Source organism: Ailuropoda melanoleuca, chromosome 10 (genome assembly GCF_002007445.2).
Source record: "Ailuropoda melanoleuca isolate Jingjing chromosome 10, ASM200744v2, whole genome shotgun sequence".
Taxonomy (NCBI): Eukaryota; Metazoa; Chordata; class Mammalia; order Carnivora; family Ursidae; genus Ailuropoda; species Ailuropoda melanoleuca.
In genome coordinates, this window is record NC_048227.1 from 101,841,069 (window position 1) to 101,849,717 (window position 8,649).

Below are 8,649 nucleotides of genomic sequence, written 5' to 3' on the forward strand. Positions count from 1 at the left end.
TTAAAAAAAAAAAAAAGAAAATAGCATCAAACCAGGTCTGTTAAATCTTCTATTGATGTGTCTTGGTGGTCTGATGGGAATCACATCACAAAGGAGAGGACAGACACAGGGATCTGAAAAACATATTCTAATAAGCAGGCAGTCATGTGTTTCTAGGGAAGCTGATTGATTCCCAGGAAGCACTGAAGGGGAGCAGTTGCTCAGTGAAGAATATAGAGAGAGGCCCTCTTCTTTTCGTCAAAGTCGGCCGCGCACTCAAAGGGACAGAGTGAGCCAAAGAAGCTCAAGTTCCATTAAAAGGACTAACGTTCTCTCCAGGGTCAATACCATTAGGAGAATCCTTTGTCTGAAATACAGGCTCCCAGGGTGAATTTGGTTCAAGAGGAAAAAGAGAGGTCAATCAAAGTTCTTTCTCCTCTGATTTAGAGTGAAAATCCTAATTTTCCGTAACCTACTACCAGCGAGGTGACAAGAGACAGGGGTTGATGTTCCCTAGGTCCAACCAAAGGGGCAGTTTTTTCTCTTGCAAGGATGTGAGAGGTTCATTCAAGTCCTTTCTTCCGACTGTAGCAGCTCCTGTTCTCATTCAATTTTTGGCAAAATATACTCAGGAGGTTTCAGCTTTATCCAAGAAGTTTTTGGGACTTGGGAAAATATGTTGAGAAATAAAAGATGTCATGCAAAACTACAGATTCAGCTCAATTTCCAACATAACTATTTCCATTCTCCTTTGGTACTTGTTATTGTAGGAGCCGAGTACTTCACATGGAAAACAATGGTCAATTTCTAATAGCACAAGGATATATTTAGAAGTTTGATGTGTCTTTAAAAATAGTCTTGTTGAATTCTACACTGACGTGCATTTCTAAATATACATTACACATCAAATAAAAATTAAGTTAACAAAAAAGCATCGCTTTCCAAAGATCATCATTGTTTATATACACACTTAAGGGTGAATGTAATTTTACAGAATTAACCCATATTAGAAAAATTAACTCTAGAGTATACATCTTACTTCTTCTTGTTTTCTTGTAATTCTTTTTGTCATAGGTTCAAAAATTCCTTCCACATCATTATATAATTAAGAGTAACTTTACATTATGTCTTCAAAAATACAATTTTAAGGAAAACATTTCAGGTTTTAAAAATCTTCTTGGGGTTCTACTTTCACCCAGGAGGTAGAAAGTATCGACCCACTGTAATAATGAGACAAATGCAGAAAAAAAAAAGTAATATCACAGCATTTCTTGAACCCATCAGAGAGCTGACCTCGTGGGGCCATCACGTAGCCCAAAAGATCCAAGGAGGGATAGGCTTCCCTGGAGAGCCAGGATGCACAGACTAGCTCATGTGTGAAGAACTGGGGGAGGGGGAGTTGTCACATAAGTAGGTGAAAAGAAACCACCTATAGTTTTGCAGAACTTCTAAAGGCCAACAGTGGGCTAACATGACAGCACGGACTCTGTGGAGGTCCCAGATACGAGGGGAGTTTGTACTAACTCACAGGATCTTTTCCACAGACCTCTGTTGGGTGCCCACAAGAAAGCTTAGGAGTAGGGTAGGCGACAAAGAGAGCGCCCCCTAGTGGCACAGATCTCGGCAAGTAGAGCAGCTGTCATGACAAAGGTTTTAATTCCTGCCCTTTGCCTGGGGATTTTCCTTACAGCATAAGCATCTCGCGCTTCTTGGGAAATGAAAGCAAACCTTGTCATCCCCAGGGCCCAGGTAAAAACCCATTGCTGCTGTGGAAAAGATAGAACACCAACAACACACACACACACACACACACACACACACCCTTGATTCCTGGAGAGAGGAAGGAAATAATCCAGGGCCCAGGATTCTCTACAAATGTAATGAGAGCCCTACTCCTGGCTGAAGGTCGAAGGTCAACGTCTGCCACAGATGCAAGGCAAAGCTTGGCTGCTGGGTTTGTTCCATACATAAAATTAAAAATATATGACAACCACTGGGCCAAACATAGAAGGGAGGGATTAGAAGTATATTATTGTAAGGTTCTTAAATGTATGTGAAGTGGTATAATATTAGTTGAAGGTACATAATGATAAATTAAAGATGTATATTATTAATCCTAGGGCAATTACTAAAAAATTTTGAAAAAGAAAGCATTACTAATAAGCATGGACTATAAAGAGGCATGAAGAGTTTTAGGGAGAGATATATATATTTGTTTGTTTGTTACACCAATTTTTAAAAATCCTAGAGCTGTGTACCTCAAAGGGTGAATTTTCTTGTATGCAAATTATGCTTCAATAACTCTGACCCCTCCCCTCAAAAAAGAACAAAAAATAATCTCCCAATACTGTTCCACCCTCCTTCCATTCTCCTCCCTTCTTTGCTGAAAGGTTAAGTTGGGGAGCCATTCTGGTAGGCTTAGCAAGGTAGGCATTGTGCTGTGTGTGGAGGAACCTCAGTTGGTCCAAGGGGAGTCTCAGAGTCTGCGAAGCATGTAGGAGGCCTCCCCTGAGTTGTGGCCCTTCGTGAGATGTCACAGCTCAAAAGGATGAGGAAGATGTCATCATGTGGGCGTGGCCTGGTATTGGGAGTCAGAGCCCAGAGAGAGTGATGATGGCATCCACATTAAGTGGGGAGTCAGATCCTGTAGGTATTAGTAAAGCTTCGTGGATGGTGTGGTCCAACACAAGATGTCACAGGATGAGTGGGGTGAAGGGGATTTCCACTTGAGAGGAAAGCCCAGCATGGGTGCTGTAACCTAAGCAGGTAAAGAGAATATATGCAGGGTGGGAGTGATGCAACATGGGGACTAGGATCCAGAGCAGGGCACGGAGGCTGTCTGCATAGGATGTGAGACAGCCCAGCATGATGGTGGCCAGGAGTGAGGGTCGGAGTCTGAAGACAGTAAGGACAATGTCCACACAGAATACGGTAGAGCCTGGGGTGTTGGAGCCCAAGCAGAATGAGGGCGGCTTCCTCCTCTGTCAAGCTGGAGCACACGGTTTCAGCTGCAACGTTGCTCAGGGCAAACAACCTACTGAAAATTTGAGTTGAGTTGGAATTTTTGCTAATATATAGCCAGGTGGGCTGAATTGAAACAGACTGCTCGTCCATTCAGCAGCACCAGGGAGACGCAGCTTCTGCAAAATCTGGGGGAGCTTCTGGGAGAACCACAAGAATAGACCTGTCACCACTTGGATTCCCCAGGTGGATTTATGGCTACCGGGATCAGCAGGGCTAAGTGCACCATGCCAGATAGAGTGAAGTACGCAGGACCACCATAGACTCCAACAATAACGACACAGCCTGGGTTGTGAGATTAAGAGACAGGAGTGACGTTCCTGGGGAAATGGTAGAAACAAACTCCTATTCCGTTTCCACCTGTTGAGATCCTTCCTGTCTTTCAAATCTTTCCCATAATTATCACTTCTCCTTTGAACCCATTTTCCCAATCTTCCACACAGATGAGAACTCTTTCTTCCACGTACCCCAGAGTATTTTGTAAAACTTTTCATTATGGGAATTATTAAACAGATTCAAAGTAAAGAGAATTGCATGATGACTATCTTCTCCACATGCCCATCGCCCCACCTCGATAGATATGAACAAGAAAAACTGGCCCTCAAAGCATTCCACTTATGTTCCTTTTTTGACAATTATAATCTGAACTTTGAGTTCTTTCTGTAGAAGCCTCGCATATCCATCCCCCACTCCCCTTTCCCCCAAAATATAAGATTCTACGTGGTAGGACCTGTGCCATGTCAGCATTGTGGTCCTCGCTGTACTCAGCGAACGCTTGGCGCGTATTAACTTCACTGAATTGAATTAGTAAGCGCCCAGTACTCCTGTTTGAGTGCTCTTTCTCTAAACATCAGAGGCAGATATCTCCCCAAGAACTGCTTGAGTTTTAATTTGGAAATGGGAAAACTCTGCAGAGATGACAAAGCATAGCGGGGTTAGACTGGCATAACTCTTTCAAAGCTTTTAGTCAAGAGCTGACCGTTCCTGAGAATACTTCTGAAAGCCCTGGGTTCCAACAAAACACTTCCCCAGTGGGAAGCGAGCCAGATTTGGGGATCCATTCAGGTGAGAAACATGACTAGTAGTCATGTTTCTCAACTTGAGGACTCAGCAGACCTTACATTTATTTTTTTTAAAGATTTTATTTATTTATTTGACACAGAGAGAGAGGCAGCCAGCGAGAGAGGGAACACAAGCAGGGGGAGTGGGAAGAGGAAGAAGCAGGCTCCCAGCGGAGGAGCCTGATGTGGGGCTCGATCCCAGGACTCCCGGATCACTCCCTGAGCCGAAGGCAGACACCTAACGACTGAGCCACCCGGGTGGCCCTCAGCAGACCTTACATTTAACAGCACCTGACCAAAAACATCTTTGAGAGAAAAGACAATTGCAACTCTGTGAATGATTCAGTTTCAAAATGGTATTTTGATTATACTTCTTAGAGCCATATGGAAACATTATCCACCTCTTCTCACTAAACCACTCAAAATGCATTATTGACCTTAAGCGGTGCATATATATGGCAAGCTATATTTATGTATTCATACTTATTGGTATACATTGTCAAGGACATAGGCTTTGCAACTAGTAGATAAAGCCTGAAGAAATTCTTATTAACCAAAAAATCTTCTCTAACTCTGCAGAGGTTTGAGTGGACGGTATACCCATAGAAGCAAACTAGTGAGACCATCGATAATCATTCGCTCCAGATTGTTTTTGGTTTCCAATCCAATTTATGTGAACCTGATCTTCAGAGTTTGCTTAACTCTATGAGACCTGCATCTCAGGTTAAAAGTGCACACAGCGCACATGTCTCACAATGGTTTGTTTTGGTAAGAGAAGAAAGGGAAGCTTGGACAAAGGATAGATACACAAAGTACAGATTAGAAGGATTTTTTAAAACATAATTTCATGGATCCCTCACCTTTCTTAGATTTATAGCATAAAAGAGCCCATAAACAATAATCCTTCACAATTTGGGAAAGCAGAAAGAAATATTTTTTTCTTCTTAAGACCTAGTTGGCAAAACACACCCATGGAGCTCTTCCTCATGTCTACTGAGGTGTGGTAGGCACAAGAGAGATGGAGAAGTGTTCGTGCATGTTCACTGAGGTCCACAGCACATCTTCCAATGGAGCCCATGGCCTCGTTCTTTACAAGCATCACAACACAACCATCTCAGGTAAGATGGTCAAGTCCTGCCCACCTCACTGCTCTACACGGTCACGTGTGCATGTGCAAGTGCTTGAGGAGGGCAAAGACATGGAAGGGGAGTAAGACAACATGGTACCCGTCCCAGAGAAGGGGAAAGGTGGTCTTTGATAGTTTCCCTGTCGGGGTCTCTACTCCATTTCTTACCTCCTTTCTCTGTCCATTCATAGGCCTCCTTCACACATCAGAGGTTGACTGGACGCACTTGCTATAGAATGGATTCAAACGTTACGAGGTGACCGCAGCCCACCCCTCCACTCTGACTTCCAACTGATAGACTTTCCTTCTTGCCTCCTGATTAAAGCATCTGTATATCGCTTCCCTCCCCCTCTCCCCAGGTGACGCCTGTGACCCAAGTCTACCCATGTAGGTGTGCCACTGCCCATCCCCCTGGCATCTCTGCGCCACCCTCAGGGGAACAGAACTGTGTTCTTTCATGGTGGGGTGAATGGGAGACACGTGTGGGGCCTGCCGCAGGCTCCTTCTGCCTCAGGGATCCACACAGCCATTTCTTCCCTACCAAAGCTGCTCCCCATTGTTCAAGAGTCTTCCCATAAGACCTGTTGCCTCTCAGCATTCAGAGACAAAGCTGTGCCCCAACTCTAGGTCCCCCACCCCCAACTTTTCTGAGATCTCTTTCATTCTCCCATCATCAGGGGCTGGGCCCAAAGCAGGGTGGAATGTCTTCCTCAGGAAGTCACTAGCATCTGAGCTCCAACTGTTGGCTGGCAAAGATTCTTCTCTTCTCTTGTGTGGGAAACTGTCCTTATATCATCACACACTCTTACCCACTCCACGTATATAAATTATATGTCCTAAGTTCCATAGATGTTTTTCCTCCTTATAGTCAAGGTCAAGCTGATGAATCCCTAAAGAAAGTTCTCCCCCCAAACTTCCAGCTCTTGTACAGAAACTGAGAGCCAAGAGTTTGATTCTACTCTTGGCTAATCCTCCTTTCCCCTGAGGTTTCTGCACAAAGAATGCCATCAACGTCACCAGTGGTGGGGCAAGTAACGGGTTCAGGGAGTCACCATGGGAGGAACCTCAAGAATTACCTCAAACACGCTACACTGCCAAATTCCTCATGCCCCCTTTTCAGCACTAACCCCAAACTCCAACCTCCAACTGAGAGAGAGGGCAGCAGGAAAGGAATCTGGTTACGTCACAGTAGTGCGGCCCACCAAAAATGTGGCCGCTTTCCTACCCTTTCGCGTTGGCCCTGTATCAGTTTGTTAGAGCTGCTGTCACAAAATGCCACCGGCTGGTGGCTTTCACAACACAGATATAATGTCTCAGTGCTCTGGGGGTCGGAAGCCTGAGATCAAGGTGTGGACAGGTGTGGTTCCTTCTGAGGGCTGTGAGGAAACTTCTGTTCCATGTTCTCTTCCAGATTCTGGTGGTTTGCTGACAATCTCTGAGGTTCCTTGCTTGGTAGCTGGTGTTCTCCCTGTGCGTTCACATCGTCTTTCCTCTACATGTGCCTTGTTTTCTGCACATGGCATTCTTTTTATAAAGACAAGCTTCATATTAGATTAGGAACCCACTCTACTCCAGTAAGACCTCACCTTAACTTAATTACATCTGCAATGATTCTATTTCCAAATAGAGTCAGGCTCTGAGGAACCAGGGTTTAGGATTCTAGCAGATGACTGGGAGATGGGGTGGGGTACACAACTTAACCCGCAACAGACCCTTTTCTCTTCCTCCAGCTGCTCTGAACACTTGGAGAGGTTGTCTTCCGTGATTTCTCTCATTAAAGAGACACATCCTCTCTGTCTCAGCCTTATAATGCAGGGGAGCCAGGCTTTTTATATGGGGGGGCCTGGAATCGGAAACCCTGACTTGAGCAGTCGACATGATTTACGATTGATGATTGTAAGATCAAGATGACTGAGCGGAGCAGGTCTGAGCTGGTGTGTAACTCAAATTTGATCTGATTTCGTTCTAGTGCCCACGGAGGCTCTTTAACGTAGTCTTTTTTTTTTGTTTTTATCAGTAATTCTCAGCTTTTATTAGTAACCTCAATTTCATGTACTCATTTAGTTTAGCTCACAATTAAATTACTATTTATATTTAACTGCAATTCCGATGCTAATTAAGCCAAGCCTGTGGCATAACATCTGGCGGCAGCCGTAACCTAGTGTGAGTAAGCGCCTGCCTAAGGCCCAGGGCTGGTTAATTAGCTGACACTTTTCTTTCTTCTCTTAAAATTACAGACAAGCCATACTTGTTGTGAGGTCTGAGTCTGAGAGTGCAGGCACTAATAAATCAATGAGCCCGTATTTCTAAGACATCTGTGTTTTCGTTGTTCACTGCCTTCCAGCACCAAGGTTGTGTTGGCACAGACACTGATACGGGGGTTGTCATGTCCTTAGACGGAACGACAGCTTCTCCTAATGACAGAAAGGGGGCATGCATGTCTCTTCCTTCCCCTGAAGGGGACCTAAGGACAATAAATGCTCCGACTTTCCTCCAGAATCATAATGGAGAGCAGGGAATCAGGTTTGATCCAGGGCATCACATGCTGGAGGACAAGGAGTCAGAGTAGTTATATTAAATTCTGCAGTTTCTAAGCCCCTGCCACTCAGCCCCTGAAAATGTGCCTGGTCTCACAGCCATACTGGCAAGTGCTTTTAGGGCCTTCCCAGCACTTTTATCCCTGAGGAGCTGCTCTGGGCCCTTGCACCTGTGGGCTCCAGCCCTCCCTGCCTTCCCTCCACTTCTCTGCTGAATAGGCACCTCATCGTTACGGGAGCTCATGGTGGCCATCGGCTAAAATTACCTCCTCCATCCCAAACTCACTTTTTCTGCCAGCTGCCAGTGTGAAGATACTACCAGTATTTTACAGCCAGATTTGAGTTAATGTCGATATCAAAATTATAGACAGGAAGGGAAATAGTTGTGCCTATTTCCAAATCCATCATATTGTCTTTGGTACCAATTTCACTTGTTTGAAAATGAAATTCTTAATGAATGTGGAGCATTCAGTTTGCTACTTGTATCATATGGCCATTCCCACACAGCCCAACAGAGGTATTGGCTGACAATAGGGCTGATACTTGCTCGGAACACTTTTAAAAAACTGAGGTCAAGTGGAGCATGGACGACCCCTGACGAGAGTCTACTCGTCAGTACACACAGGTAGATTACGCTGCCCCGTAAAACCCCAGGGAAGCAACAGTGGAAAGTCAAGGGGAGAATCGTCTGTAATGGCAGAGTCAAGGGGACAAGCCAGAGTTGCTGATGGTCAGGCTGTTAAAAGCAAGTAAAGAAAATATTAGGATCCAGTGTGGGAATCTGTGCTAAGCTAAACTGAAAGGATCAAAGAAGTAACAGGAAACCCACGCAGCCCCACCGACATCCAGCAGAAAAGGATTCCGCAGTACACGGCTCTTCTTGCTGTTTTCAGATTCTCCCATTTAGACTTAGCTACTCCTTGGT